Raw genomic sequence first — 17,519 nt, forward strand, 5'->3', positions numbered from 1 at the left:
GTTTAAAAAGGTTTAATTTTCTTCCTAATAAAAATTTGAATGCAGTACTTCGCCGCTGCGAAGCGCGGGTATTTTGCTAGTATATATATATATAGATAGATATGAGAACAACACTCATATCAATGACAAAACAATTACATTAACAACCATGTTACGTTATTTTTAAAATTTTTCCTTTTCTTTTTGGTACCTTCTTTAACACACTACTTCTCCGCTGCGAAGCGTGGGTATTCTGCTAGTAAATAATATATTAAATGAAAACCCAATACACAAAAACAACAATCAGACCAACCTCCCCTTTCCCCTACGATAATATAAATGTAACGCAATAATGAACCACAACAATAAACTCTCATAACAACATCCTTATACTGTACAGTCCAATACAGCAAAAGCAGGTGAAATGGTATGGTGTGAAGATAAGAATCCCGAAGACAGCTTCCGTAGAAAATGAGTGAAACAGTCTTACCGGTAGTTCTGAGCAGCGAGGGGTAAGCTTTGCAGAAGCGCTGCTTTTGAAGACGCATGATGATTAATCCACCACTACGCACATGACAGGCAGGCACGAAACAGTCTGTTCATCCTAACAGAAACAATTCAGGGCACAATTGACTTTTCATAAAACACGTTGGACAGGATACACAAAAACACAGATCAACTTTTCTGCTAGCCTCTTTTGTCCCCAGCAGCCCCTACTTCCGTTCCAGTCATCCTATGCGGGTTATCCCCCTTGGGCTGCTGGGAAATGGAATTCTTCCCACGATAACACTGCTACACACTGTGACCTAAAATTAGGAAATATCTAATTTTGAACCTCTCCTCCTCCACCTACCTGCCCTAATAGCAACGTTGTGCAGAATTGCACGTACAGAATCATAGCATAGCAAGGTTAAAGTGAAAATTGGTTGCCTCCTGTTGAATTATGAAGACAGCAGTATTTGCCACATAGTTTCCCATACCTTTTGTTCTAACTGGCTGGTGTTTTGCAATGTATAGCCACTGCCTGCAGGTTAGTTATAGACTTAAACAAGTATTAGCAAAGGGGATAGCCCTATCACCGAGTAGCTGCCCACCACCAAACTCACATGTTCTTGTCATCCAACACACTGTCAAACTGGCATAGATGAAGTCAAGGTGTGTACTCTCAGACTGCTTTACTTTTCTTTTTCTGTTTTCTAAAGTATATACCTAGGAGACATTATGAGTGGAAAGAAAGCATCAAAGGTGACAGTAGAGGAAAAGATGCACAAAGAGAGAATGTTGATATTCAATGAAGTGGTATGAAGAACGTTACTTGCTAACATAATTTTAAAAATGGAAACTTTTTTTATATTATGCTTAAATGTTTTTTTTTATGTTGCACTTAAGAAAAACAGGACAAGCAAATACAGACTGCAATGTTTAACATGTGAGTGCAAACCATATGTCTCTGGATAGCAAAGCAATATAACATTCTCATGCCCACTTAATCCAGTTCAGGCGTCTAGGGTGTTGGAGCCTAGTTGGCATCTTTTATACTGTAGAAGAATACAACTGTGCATAATAAATGAACTTTTGAGTTCCTTTTTTTATCTTCTAAAAAAAAAACGGTTGATAAAAAAGAAAAGTTTATTGTACTTCAAAATGCAAAAGAAATAATATGTTAATGTAGTTGGATTTGTTTATTAAATTGTGCTTTACTACTATTCACTATTGCTACTTGCTAGTGTTAGCGACTTAAATTTGACAGTGCTGTTACGACAGTTATGTAAACAACAAGAATCTATCGACACTTACAGCTAATGAGCACCAGCTTGACACTACATTATGAGCTACCACTGATTCATAATTATGTGATAGCTTTTTCATGTCAGGGGATTTTTGTTGTGAGGCAATGTGAATAATTAATATTGTTCCATCAGTGTTTGGGGAATAATTGCACTAATGGGTTTCTGGAATGTGCTTGTGGCACTTAGCACAGGTAGCAGGGTTTAGGGAATGTGCTTACAGTTGTCTAGCGCATAGGTTCTTGTCTGTCATGCTTGTTGTCTGAATTTGGGTCGTGCAGAGTCGTGATTCACAATAGTACTCAATGAGAAAGTGCCAAGCATGGTTTTTTGGAATGTCGTGTAATGGGTTACGGTGGGCAGTTTAAGCAAACGCCATTGCTCCTCTATGACCTGTGTCAGTGATTCTGCAAGGAGAATTGATGATTGGGTCTGAAAGAAACAAAAAAGCAAAATTGAGATCTTGACAAAAAGTTTAAGAACCTCTGTTGTAGAATATTAATGGTGCATTTTAAGTTTTTTTTTTCTTTATTGTCAGATAAGTTCCATACTTTTGGACTCTGTATTTATTTGAATATCTTCTCTGTATTAAATATGACTGATAGTCTGACATTACATCACCATTCGTAGCACTTGAAGCATTGTAATGTTTCAAAGTAGTCAGAGCACACCAGTAACGTTCAAAGCCTTGGATGTTATTAGTCGCATGTTATTAAAGCTTCGATACAAGCTTTGATTCACTGCTTCAAAAAAGTGTGCTTCACTAAAGCGATACAAGCTTCTAAGTCTTGGTGTCAAACACCCCTCCAAAATTTTGGCTTAGTTTTTGAGTTTAGATGTCACTGATTATTGATTTTTTGGTAACAAACTTGGCTGGGTTTTTGACTAGGTTTCATCTCCTGATCATTCAGTCAGTCAGTCATCATCCATCAAAAAAAAAACACATTTACCTTTCGGGTGGCAGACCAGATTACATTTGAAATTTGATCATCCATACCTTTTATTACATAGAAATGAAGAATTTTCTAATAGATACATGATAGTTTTTCCTAATCTTTCTATAACATTAATGATAAAAAATATGGCCTTGAAGATATAAGTTTTTGTATCATACCAATTTCTTTCAAAAGAGTTCCTTCTTAGATAACTTGAAGCCCAATTTGGAATGAGATCTTTTAATCAGAGTTTTAGACGTTTGAATGAAAGTCAGCCATTGACAAGATTCACTCATTACCTGTCTGTGTGAAGCAAGTTGTAGTTCAGTTAAATTGCACACACTAATATCAATTTAGGTTATCTAAAATGTACCCAGATTTTGAGTGATGTTTTTAGACACCTGTCCTTCTCAGCATGTTTTGGGACTGAGACCACTGGAAATAACATCTTGGTATACTTACTTTTCATACTCCTAATTCATGTTTAGGCAGTTAGGACTCTGTTAGATAAATGTTTGTTCATGTCAGAATGCTTTTTGTGCAAATGTATTTATTATTTTGGCATTTACTTATTTGAACAATTGTTGCCATTTTGTGCCTTTGTTTTGTACTGTTGTTTTGTGTGTCATTTTTCATATATGCCACCACTTTGGCTTTCATTGCTAAATAAAATGTATTGTTATTATTATTTTTATTATTATGCTTCCTGGTTATTAGAGACATGATGCATTGTATGTCACCTGTAATATCATGGTGGTCACAATATAAAATATAAGCAACAGAATGTATTTAAATTAAACTTACAGAATGCACTTCATTCCCCACTCCGCATCTTAAATTATTTAGTTGGAAATATCCTTATCCACACAGTATAACAAAATAGAAAAAGGCTGTCCCATTCTATTAAATATACACATTTTCAATTTTCCCTTATAGGAACTATTTAAAGCCTATTTAGAATTTGGCAAGAATGTATTCATGCTATTCTTAAGTAAAAATGCTGGGCCTCCACAAAACCTTGAGATTCTTTATCCTCTTTCATTGACAACCACATAATTGATCTACAAGTTTCACAACTTTTTAGATGGGTTGGGGATGTTGTTGAAGCTGAATTTGATATAAATTATTGTACAGTATAACTTATGATATGCTCAAACATACCATATAATATGTAATGCATTTGTACAAAAGTAATAAAGCAGAAAAATAAATCTAATACAAGTTTGAGGTGAAACACAGCAGCGACATTTCAGATTCATTTTTGCATTCTATTGAACTTGTTTTTTCTCTATGCAGTCTTTGTGAAAATAGTATTATCTAGCCACCAGTGAATTTTGTAAAGTTTTGTTTCATTGTTGTTACTTTTATTAAACAAGAATGCATTTCATTTGTAGATTTATTTAATGTTGAAAATGGATGAGCTGTTTGTTTTTAAGAAGCACATATTTCTACATACTCTTCCCATGTCTCTAAGGATTGTTTTCTGGGCACGCTTCTGTACCGCTCAGATTATTTATCTAGTACAAATTGTGCATGTGTTTTGCAGTTGTTCACATGAGTTTAGTGCACATGCGAGGGTCTGAAACTCCATCCAGGCAAGTTCTTGTCAAGCATACAGGGCTGCTGAGATATTGGAAAGCAATATTTGGATTAAGCAGGTGTAGAAAATATATGTCTACATGGATGCAAGGACATTCTATCATTCTGTTGCAGAATGCACTTCCTCAGTAAGATGTGGAACTGCAATTAAATAACAGCAAAATTATACAATGTAAAGGTCTGTGGACATAGTTGCTTTACAAAACAGTAAATGCAAATTCTCAAAATTCATGAAGATATACCAAAGTTTAAATATTTAAGTTAAAGGCCAGAATTACATACTTACTTATTAATCATGCTAAATAACCACATATGAAACTTTTTTCTATAGCTCTTTGGATATTACTTCTGTAAAGCATCGTGAGTTGAATTGCTGTTTATTTAACAGTTGTCACACTCGTGTGAATAAGAGGCAGCTGAAGGGCTTGGAGAATAATGGTAATACATCTGCCCAGGGGGTGGCGGGGTGCACTAACGCTCTTTCTAAGTTCTCTGCTGACCTTTCCCGGGAAATCCAACCAGGAGCCCCTGCATTGACTTGGGACATGCCACTTCCGGTCTTGGCCCTGAGGTCGACATCGCTTCCGGTCCCGGCCCCAAGGTCGACATTACTTCCAGTCCCGAGGACAACATCACTCCCCCCAGACTTCCTATAAAGCCTCACTCCTTTCCCCTGGAATTCAGTTATGTTTTGGACTGTCTTGTAAACTAGACTCAAACTTAAACACTTACTTTTTGCAGTCAAGATACAGATTTATATGAGTGGCTGCCCCAAACCTTTGCCATGTCTTATATCTCTTCTTATCACACAGTGTATATCAAAGCTTGAGACATGGTGGATTATACAGTAGCACCTGCAACCCCTGGGCTTATGAAAAAAATCTATATGAATTTGCTCATAAGGGAATGTTACAGCTAGGCTTATAAACTGAGTTTTCCAATGCCTGTGCCATCATCTTTTCCAAGGAAAGCGACATCTCTTAATATTGTGTTAAGGGATTTTACACTGTAATTAAACAATTTGTTTAATTTTTAGAAGCTGTAATCCTCTTTATTTTGTTTACCTCCTGTTCACAGCCATATAATAAAGTTATTTTTTTCTCCAAGAAAGTATATTAATTAAATATACTTTTTAATGATGTTTATGTGCTTTAAGAAAACTCCTAGTGTGTCTCACATAATTTTGCATTATTTTTACTGGATAGATTTTAGATATTTTCACTAAGATTCATGTTTGAGTTAAATTCTCCTGTGCAGTGTTTTCATTAAATTCTCGTATTTTCCCCAGTGAGGAGAAACCTGTTTTAAGAGTGCACAATTTTAATAATACTTGTTTTTAAATTGAATGTAGAATATGAAAAACAACAAGTAATGTCTTTCAAGTATAATTTTAAATTAGAATTTTTTGCTTGAATAATGGAGCATAAGAATAAAGAAGTTTTTATACTGTGGAAAATAACTCATGTACAAAAAATATTACTTCCAGAATTTCAGACTGCATTCATATTTGTATAAATGCAGCTATTCTTACATACAAAAACAGAAAATTACAAGTTGTAAATTTGCTAAATAGTTCAAATACTATATAAATCATAAGGAACTATTCAGATTGAGAAAGACAACATTATTATTCAATCCATTTTATTTTTAATATAAAATAATTATGACTAATAGAATGACATAATAAATGTGGAATTTAAGATTCAGGATTGTGCACAATTACTAAGAGGTACTTCATTATAATTAAATATTAACATCCTATAATATTAAATGAATATATTTTCCCATTTGTCTTGTAAGTAACATATATTAATGCAAAAGGACCTGTGTTATTGTCTTGGTCTGGTTATTGTTTGTATTAAATTGGGATGGTATTATTAAATTTTTGCTTTTTTTCCCCATCGAATACTGTGACTTCCCTTTAAAGATCTGTACATAAGTTTAACTGCCAAACTTAAAACTGACTTACTATAAGTCAGTGCAGGTGTGTGTGCTGTGTCTCCGTGTGTGCGCGCATGAATGTGAGGCACTGGTATTCTGTCTTTGCAGCGAATCCTTCAGAGGACTTCCCCACATTCCTCAAATTTGTAACTGAAAAAGTGCTTTTTCACCTAAAACTAGAAAAAATAAATAAACCATGACTTAGTGCAGATTTTTTTTAAGAATTTGTGCAGAATTTATTAATGTTAGTCTAAAATAGGTCTACCGGCTTCTTGCCTATGTTTCTGTTTTAATCTGTATGAGGACTGAATTTTTCATTTGACTCTTCAAATTGCGTAAAGGTGGGTGATGCAAAAAATAAAAGTCTTGAGCCATTATTATATATGAAATCCAAAGATGGATGTCCATTATTTACACCAGCTGGTGGAGTCCCAAACGTTCTTATTAATGCAACATGGCAATCCAAAGAAATCTAAAAGAAAGTTTCCTTTAATCAGCTAGCTTCATGCATATAAAATACTGTATAATGACTACAAAGCATTTTAACCTCCTTAGCGTTACATTTTCTCTTAAGGAAATATGTAAAAAGCGTTGCATTTATTGGCTTGAAAAATTACATGTTTATTTATTTTTCTACTGTAAAACACTAATAGTACAAAGTCAGAAGTATAAAAAGTATAATAATGATACACATAATGATAATACTACCATATATTGTGTCAAAATATGCCTTTTGTGTGGTATATCTTTGAATGGGAAAACTACTTAGGCGTATGGTCATTTACCTGACACTGTTCAACATAACGGTTCATTTCAACAATTGTTTCGTTCCTCATCAAGAAATAACTTCAGGCAAGTAAGTAAATCTTGGCTGTAAACATTCACTTTTATTTCTGGGTGCCTCACAAAATAAAAAAATAGATGGTGCTGTTTTGTTTGAAGCTGGTTCAACAGAAACCCATATGCAAGCATCATTTTACAATTTTACAAGAAATTCTCCGCTCAGCTAGCTCCCCTCCTATTAGCAACATTTACAGAAGCCAGAGATAACCAATCTCTTCCACAAACCTTTCGCCAAGCACTAATCACTGTCTTTCCAAAACAAAATAAGGACTTATTACAATGTGCATCATACAGACCAATTTCACTTCTGAATAATGACGTTAAAATACTCTCTAAAATCTTAGCCAGAAGGATGGAGAAAGTGCTCCCCTCGGTTATATCACAAGACCAAACTGGATTTATTAGGGGCCGGCACTTATCTTCAAATCTTCGACGCCTGTTTAATGTAATATACTCACCAACTAAATCAAACACCCCAGAAATATTATTATCATTGGATGCAGAAAAGCATTCGACATGATTGAATGGAAATACCTTTTTACTATATTGGAGAAGTTTGGGTTTGGCCCAAACATTTGTGCATGGATTAAATTACTGTATACTAACCCAGAAGCTTCAGTTTGCATCAACAACATTTGCTCAGACTACTTTAAACTAGAACGTGGCACTAGACAAGGATGCCCCTTGTCACTGCTGCTGTTTGCGATTGCCATTGAACCACTGGCAATACATTGTCGAAATACTGATCAGATAAAGGGGATTAGCAGAGAAGGACTGGAACAGAAAATCTCATTATATGCAGATGACATGGTACTGTATATATCAGACCCAGAAAATTCTGTGCCTGCAGTCTTAGCAGCACTCACAGAATTTCAAAAGATCTCTGGTCTCAGAATTAATCTGAATAAAAGTGTACTCTTTCCAGTGAATTCTCAAGCATATAATATTAGATTAGACACCCTACCTTTTATCATTGCAGAACAGTTTAAATACCTAGGGGTAAACATCACAAGTAAACATAAAGCTCTATATCAACAAAATTTCACTGTCTGCATGGAAAAAATTAAACAAGACTTGCATAGATGGTCAACCCTTCATCTCACACTAGCTGGAAGAATTAACACTGTTAAGATGAATATTCTTCCTAAACTCCTTTTTTTATTTCAAAACATCCCAATATACATTAATAAATCATTTTTTAGGCAATTAGATTCGACAATAACCTCATTTATTTGGAATTCAAAACATCCACGCATCAAAAGAGCGACCTACAAAGACAAAAGGCAGAAGTTCACTGGCTCTACCTAACTTCCAGTTTTATTACTGGGCAGCAAATATACAGGCGATAAGAACCTGGACACAAATAGAAGAACATACACAGGCTTGGACCACAATAGAAGTAAAATCCTGCAGTACTTCTTTGTATTCCTTGCTCTGTGCTCCAATAAACACACGTTATTGGCAATATACTAATAACCCAATTGTGCTCCACTCACTTAGAATCTGGAACCAATGTAGAAAGCATTTTAAGACGGAGAAGCTTCTATCTGTGGCACCCCTGCAAGAGAACCACCTCTTTCAACCTTCACAAACATATGCAGTTTTAATATCTGGAAAAATTTGGAATTAACTTGCTTAGAGATCTTTATATAGACAACGTCTTTGCATCCTATGAACAATTACATTCCAAATTTAACATTCCAGCTACACATTTCTTTCACTATCTTCAAATCAGAAATATGTTAAACAAAACCTTCCAGATTTTCCTCATCTTGCACCCTCATCCATGCTGGAAAAATATTGCTCAATCTCAAGGACTTAGACTCCATCTCTACAATATATAAAATCATTTTACAATCCCTCCCTTTCAAAGATCCAAGAGGACACTGGGAAAAAGATCTCTCAATTAATATATCAGAAAAGGAGTGGAAAGTAGCAATGCAGAGAATTCACTCGAGCTCCATATGCAAAGCATACAATTATACAACTCAAAATTATATATCGAGCACATCTGTCTCGACTAAAACTCTCCAAAATGTTTCCAGGGCATGATCCAACCTGCGAACGTTGCAACCAAGTCCCAGCCTCACTAGGTCACATGTTCTGGGCCTGCACCAAATTAACATTATTCTGGAAAAATTTTAATTACCTTTCAGATAGCCCTTGGACTCACAATCCCTCCTAACCCATTAACAGCTGTGTTTGGGGTTCTTCCAGAGGGTTTAAAGTGGAGAAAGACAAACAAATTGTCATTGCATTCACTACAGACTTATGGCACGCAGACTTATTCCCATAAACTGGAAGAACCCAAACTCTCCTCTTTAAGTCAGTGGGAAACCGATGTGTTATATTATTTGAAATTGGAAAAAATCAAATACTCAGTTAGAGGATCCGTACAGACTTTTTTCAAAACATGGCAGGATCTAATCAGTAATATTTTAAAAAAGTTCATAAAGCACTGAGAATTTATTAATTTAGGTATGTTTACAAGCCTTAAATTTAACGCCGTTTGGCTTGCTCTCTTTCTCAGGGGTGAGGATCGATCTGTTCTTAACTTAATTTTTCTCTTTGTAAAAACTTGATTGCTTTGTATGGATTGTAATAAAATTAATAAAAAAAAAATATATATACAGATAAATGTTATAGTTAATAAACATAACCTCTTCTGTTAAATGAAGTAAAGCATGTTACATTTAAATTATTATCAGAGAACAAAATTTAAGTTAAATGTTACATATGATATTTTCTAAGTTAAATGTACTGATACAATTGAAGTCAGGATGTTCTAGTTTAATAGGCAGGCAGTTTCAAGCACTTGCATATTTTCTGTTACACTTCCTCCCTTTTGTTTTCTCAAAGCAACTAATCAAAGTTTTCAAATAAGTTTTTAACAACATAAAGGTGCCCAGATTTAGTTCAAAAAGAGATTTCATTAAATATATTTATATCTTCTCTTTCACAGACAACAATAATAAGCACCTACAAGCAGACAGTTTAAGCACTTTATTCTTTTCTCTTACAATTTTATGATTTAATATATTTTAAGTCTCTCTTAGAATTATTGCATTAATCAGAATTTTTTTTTATACTAGTTATATTGTAATATGACCTTTATAGCATTGTGTGTCTGATTGCTTGGTTATACCACTTGTATTGTAATGCATAGTTTGAAGCTTAATTTAAAAGAAAAAAGAAAAAGTAGCTTTAGGGGAATAAAATAAAGTAATTAGTGATCCTTAGGTATGCATGTAACAGGATAGTGCATGCTTATAGCCACCCGCAACCCCAAGAATAATGCCCAAGAGGCCAAAGAAATACTGTATATTCCTTTGTTGAAAAAAAAAACACATGCTAGGCACTAGGAAGAGCATAAATATTAAAGTAAAGTGAATAAAACTAAATATGTACTGTCTCTCTAAGTTTTCCTATACTAGACTTAAGGCTAATGTTGCCCTGTGGTGGTAGGTCAACTACCTATCATCAAATCAAATATTACCAAGCACCTGTAGTGTCTTTTGACCCTTACCCTTTTTCACTCCAATGGTCAGGTGTAGCCAAAACTTTGCAACAGGGACTCCAACATAAAACTCACTGTAGAGATTCCTGTGGAGCCTTAAAGTAGTAGCTGTACAATGCTACTGCTTCTAATATGGAACTGTGGGTTGTCACCAAATGGACTGATGGTTTCTTGCAAGGCCAGATTAACCATATCAATCAAGTGAGTGCCCAAGGGCACTAGGACCTGGGACAGCACTCACAAGAAACCATAAATACAAAACACCTGACTCCAGATCTCAATGGGAAAAAGAAATCCTCCTGGATATCTATACTGATATAGACTGGGTAATGAAAGGATGCCACATCGTTTGATGGAAATGAAAATGATCAACCTACAGAGCCCTGAATTCAAAGACGCCCCAAAAATCAGAGTGAAAAAATTATGTGGCAGGCTAGTCCATTTTGCCAAAATTTAATTGCAGCAACTCAAAATTGTACACAGCACTTGGTATGGCCCCTGTGTTCTTGTATACATGCCTGACAACATTGGTGCATGCTTCTAATGAGATGACAGATGGTGTTGTGGGGTATCTCCTCCCAGATCTGGACCAGGGCATCACTGAGCTCCTGGACAGTCTGAGGTGCAACCTGGTGGCATTGGATGGAGCAAAACATAATGTCCCAGAGGTGTTCTATTGGATTTAGGTTAGGAAAGTGTGGTGCCCAGTCAATGGTATCAATTCCTTCATCCTCCAGGAACTGCCTGCATACTCTCACCACATGAGGCCAGGAATTGTCGTGCACCAGGAGCCACTGTACCAGCATTGGGTCTGACAATGGGTCCAAGGATTTCATCCTGATACCTAATGGCAGCCAAGGTGACTTTGTCAAGCCTGTAGCGGTCTGTGTGACCCTCCATGGATATGCCTCCAAAGACAATCATTAACCCACCACCAAACTGCTCATGCTGAATGATGTTACAGGCAGCATAATGTTCTCCATGGCTTCTCCAGACCCTTTCACTTCTGTCACGTGCTCAGGGTGAACCTGCTCTCATCTGTAAAAAGCACAGGGCACCAGTGGTGCATCTGCCAATTCTGGTATTCTATGGCGAATGCCAATCGAGCTGCATGCTGCTGGGCAGTGAGCTCAGGGCCCATTAGAGGACATGGGGCCCTTGGGTCACCCTCATGAAGTCTTTCTGGTTGTTTGGTCAGAGACATTCACACCAGTGGCCTGCTGGAGGTCATTTTGTAGGGCTCTGGCAGTGCTCATCCTGTTCCTCCTTGCCCAAAGGAGCAGATACTGGTCCTGCTGATGGGTTATGGACCTTCTATGGCCCTCTCCAGCTCTCCTAGAGTAACTGCTTGTCTCGTAGAATCTCCTCCATGCCCTTGAGACTGTGCAGGGAGACACAGCAAACCTTCTGGCAATGACACGTATTGATGTGCCATCCTGGAGAAGTTGGACTACCTGTGCAACCTCTGTAGGGTCCAGGTATCGCCTCATGCTACCAGTAGTGACACTGACTGTAGCCAAATGCGAAACTAGTGAAGAAACAGTCAGAAAAGATGAGGAGGGAAAATGTCAGTGGCTTACACCTGTTAAACCATTCCTGTTTTGGGGTCATCTCATTGTTGCCCTCTAGTGCATCTGTTGTTAATTTCATTAACACCACAGCAGCTGAAACTGATTAACAACCCCTTCTGCTACTTAACTGACCAGATTAATATCCCATAAGTTTCATTGACTTTATGCTATACTCTGATTAAAAAGCGTTCCTTTAATTCTTTTGAGCAGTATATATACATATATACACACACACACACAGATATATATACACATCTACATATATACTGTATATACACATATATATATATATACAAATCTACATATATATATATATATATATATCTACATATATATATTAGGGGTGGGACTCAATTAAAAAAATAATCTAATTAATTATAGGCTTTGTAATAATTAATCTTGATTAATCGTATGTAATCACACATGAAAATTTGCCCCAAATCACAAATGTTTTTTTTTTAATTTAAAAGGGTTTTAGTGGGCGACAGAATCAAATAATAGACATGGACATGAATATTGTAAACTCAAGCTCTTTTAATTTCTGAAAAAAAATGCCTTTAAACTGCATTTCAATTCAAAACAGAAACAAAAATATCATCCCTGGCTAAAATTGGGCAGACTTAAAAATAAAGTGGTATTTTAAGTACTTTAAGTACATTTTCAGAATGGTATTGTCTTTAAATAATAATAACAAAAATTTCAACATAAACTGCAGTTTTTCTTCTTAAAAAATATGGCAGAAACATAAAAGGTAATTTGACCAGCTTCACCTTTAAACTCTGAGTAACCTTAGCCAAAAGTATTTTGTACATTAGGCTAAAACAGTGTGATAATTGAAAATTTTGTAATTAGATGTAATTAGAATTACTAACGGTCACGGAAGTCCAATGATCCCCAGTAAGAGCCACAAAGTCTGCTTTCTGTAATGCATCTAATTTTGCTTGCTTTTCAGTGTGCACAAAGCCATGCTTTTATCAAGTCTTCCGTCGGGTAGTCTTTTGAAATGATTGTGAATGTAATAGTTTTGTGACCGTTATGAGTGTTGCTGTCATCAAGGATTTGATTATAATTTCTTTCAATCAGGTTCGTATATGGACAGTTTGCACAAAACCACGCTTTTATCAAGGCTTCCGTTGGTTAGTCTTTTGAAATGAAATTTGTCTCCGATCATTCCTAGGAACATGCTTTATCCCGACTCTAACATTTTTGTAGCTCTGATGTGTGCATCAATGTAATCGATGTACCAGGAAATCATCACTGACAAAAGTTCCCCTTTGCTTGGAATGCAAAGTATGATTAAATGCGTTATTTTTTTAACGCGTTATGGAGTACATGCATCGAAGCTTCTCAGCTGTGCATGTGCTAAGAAAAGGAAACATTTTAAAAATAACGTAACATGATTGTCAAAGTAATAATTTTGTGACCATTATGAGTGTTGCTGTCATCAAGGATCTGATTATCATTATTTCTTGCAATCAGGTTCGTATTTGGAGGATGTGTTGTGTTCAAGTTATATTCCGTGTTTGTCAACCGTTGTAAAGATAACAGGTTTCATTCATCGAAGTCTTCACCACCCAAATCGGTACTCGTCAATGTAAGATGTTCAACAGGCATTCCCGGGATTAAGTTGTGGAAATTGCCTGCGAACATTTAGCGGTAGCGTGTGTATGAACTTAATTTAATCTTTTCCAGTCCTGCAAAGTCAGTTGAAGTGAGCCGCTCGAAGTACATGCATCGAAGCTTCTCAGCTGTGCTTAGCTAAGACCCGGCACTTAAAAGTTTCTTGCTACAGCAATTTTAACTCCGTTACAAAGTGATCCAAAGTCTCGTTTATACCTCGTGTCTTTTCATTAAACTTGTATCTCACGAATACCACATTCGTCGTAGGCATGACAAACGGCAGCGGGAGTGTATCTATATAAACTTATTTTAAACTTACAGTTCACATCATGCTTTGTGTCCGCAGTAGCTGCACGTATGGATATGCTTGTATGCATCACTCGCTTCATAATTTTTTGCTGCCTTCTCAATTGTGAAATGGCGTTTTCTGTTCAGCGTTCTTTGGAGCTCTTCCTTGTTTTCTACGTACTGCATTCAGAGTCATTTCACGTGATTACGTGGGAGGCGTGATGATGTCAGACGCAACTCCGCCCCCCACGGCCATCGAGCTGAACTCCATTACAGTATATGTAGAAAAATAGGTTCCAGTTAAGACCATTACGCGTAGAATTTCTAAATGAAACTTGCCCAACTTTTGTAAGTAAGCTGTAAGGAATGAGCCTGCCAAATTTCAGCCTTCTACCTACAGGGGAAGTTGGAGAATTAGTGATGAGTCAGTCAGTCAGTCAGTGAGGGCTTTGCCTTTTATTAGTATAGATATAATGTTCATTTACAGTGAAAATAATATTTACCTAGAGCAGTGTCAGCAGGTCATATTCAGTGTCTTCAGCAAGGGTAATGTGTACTCTGCTAACACTATCAATGCCTTCTAAACCTCTACTTCAGTATTTTATCAAAGCTATATAAGATCAGCAGGTGTAAGCATCACAACCATCAGGATTTAGCAATTACCTTTATTATCATGGCTCGGTCTGAAAGGGAGGCTAACATTTGTGGTGTAGCGGGTCCACAACTCATGTCAATAGGCCACTTTTTAAAACAAATAATCGCCGCACTTGCGGCTTAGCGAGGGCGTGGTGTGTGTGTGGCTGGGCGGTTCTTACTTAAGTGCACAGGTGAGGAGTCGTCCGCATCCGTAATTGTTCCCGGGGGCTGCTGATTGCCACAGCTGATTCGTGTCCCTGTAATAAACAGAAGCGCAATTGAAAAATCCCCATTATGAGATACAATTCAGGTACTTAAACAGTGTGTTCTGAGAGATTTCATGGAATTTGTCATGTATTTCAGTTTTAATTAAAGTATTTTCTGCTCAGTGGCACAGTGGCTTGTGTTACTGCCTCTTGATCATATATTTAAATCCCTTATATTGTTATCTGTTCTGAATCTGACCATCTTTTCTGAGTGTGTGGGTGGGTTTTTTCCCCACATCCCACATGTTAAGTGGTGATTCTAAATTGGGCCGGTGGGAGCCTGAGTGTGGGAGATGAATGGGCCCTACAATGAACCGCTTTCTCATTCTGGGTTAGTTCCTGCTATTCACCTAATAACACAAGCATAGACTTCAGCCCACTGTATCCCTTAACTGAGTTAAGTAGCATTTCTAGGCATTTTGTTTCCATCTGTGTAGTATTATTTATATTTTTTTCTTTACTTAAGTTAGATGCTTTCAGGTTCTCACTGTTGTGGTCCCTTATGTTTTGTAATAAAGGAAGTTATAGTATTTACAGTGAAAATAATATTTACCTAGAGCAGTGTCAGCAGGTCATATTCAGTGTCTTCAGCAAGGGTAATGTGTACTCTGCTAACACTATCAATGCCTTCAAACCTCTACTTCAGTATTTTATCAAAGCTATATAAGATCAGCAGGTGTAAGATACATTTCAAAGTTATAGATAAGGTAAAAAGGGTGGGTGTAGGTATGATGAACCAGGAAAGGATAACAGTATAGTAAAATGATAAACTATATATAACACACTGTTTCCATAACTGAGTGCCATGTTAGATGTAATGGAAAGAAAGTAATGAAGAAGCACTTTACATTATCTGTGTTGCATGGATTCATGCACCATGTTTAATATGAGTTGAAATGCAGTACTTTAGGGCTACCCAGAAGCAAGACATATTACCTTTATTCTCATATTTTTTCATAACACCCATTTAGAAAAGTCTGTTGATGAAGGACACTGATAGAATTAAACAAAACTGCAAACTAATGATTATCTACACCTTGTCAACACTCTGACAAGCTCAACATTAAAAAGACATATCAAAATGCACAATCTATTGTACTGGAGTCAGCATGAGCAGCTTTTGACACCTTGTTGAACCTTTCAGCCAGCAAATTCAGGCTGTCTTGACGGCAAATGGGGCCAACTAGAAATTAAGTAATTTAATGTAATGAAATGGCCTGTGAATGTGATTTTCAATGAAGCATGGCCAAAAGAGATTCATTCTCCAAAACTGCTGAGAAGCAAAGACAATTCAGAGTTAGGAACAAAAAGGAGTGGTGTTGTACTCATTTTCTTTCAATACAGTAATCAACAAAATAGGGCTACTTGCTTTTGTAATGTTTCTGGTAGGTTTAACCCGTTGTAACCTGAAATTTAATTTGTGGTAAATGTTAATGTAACTGACAAATAGAGAGAAAAAATGAATAAGACTGAATTGTGACAACTTCGTTCCCTAATGCCTAATGGTTTAATATGTAGCACCATGTGAATAATAGAAAGCTAGAATACTGAAATGCTAGGTAGGAGAAAATATCTTTAAAAATGGAAAAAGAGATTCTGGTTATGTGTTCCTCACAGGTTATTACTTTATTTTTAATGTAATATAACGTCCATTTCATCTTCTTAGTTATGTGCATTTAGCTGCTGTTTGTAATATGGTTCAGATTGGAAGCCTTGTGGCTGTGCGTCACAAAGCTTATTAGATTTCCTTAACAAATTATTAATTATATGTCAGTTTCTGCCATTAATTGAACTTGTTGCTATTCTGACTCTTCATGTAAAATCTGTAGATAGTGAAACAAGCTGGAACATACAGTATATCTTTTGTAGGATTTGGTAGGGTGTTAAATTGTATTTTGAACCATGCAGCAGCCTTGAATTATATTTCATTTGAGTCCCTAATTGTATCAGCTCATAACTGCTTTAGCTCATGTTTCCTTATTTATTTCTATTGCCTTAGCTTATACATTAGCTTAGGAAAATAATGCAGCAGCAGTGTTAATACTCTTAAGTTTCTTTCTGTGGTTTGTACTAGGAAAGCTGCCTGTGACGCTTGTTTCAAAATTAGCCTTCCCGTTAGTTGTCAAGATCATTTTGTTCTTTCAAAGAAATTACACTTGTTAAGAGATAAATGATGACATATGTGTGAACGTATAAAAGCAGCCTACTCAATGCAATGAGCACACACACACACACACACCTTAGGGCTGCAGCAGGGCCCTAGCAAGGCATAGGGAATTTGTGAGTGTCTAGCAATAAACCCTTTGCTTCAGACTGATCAATGCTTAAAGTGTTTGATTTATTTTATTTAGGTAAGTTCTTACTGAACCCCTTCACTGTGTTGTTTTCCTTCATAATATTTTCTTTTCAAAAAAATGTCACTAGCAAAGTAGAAAGCATTAACTAATACTAATTGACATACTGTACACTGTTAATTTCACTCATGCCTTTCTATACAACATAACACTTAATCCAATTCATGGTTACATGAAACTAAT

This window comes from Polypterus senegalus, chromosome 13 (assembly GCF_016835505.1).
Source record: "Polypterus senegalus isolate Bchr_013 chromosome 13, ASM1683550v1, whole genome shotgun sequence".
NCBI lineage: Eukaryota > Metazoa > Chordata > Cladistia > Polypteriformes > Polypteridae > Polypterus > Polypterus senegalus.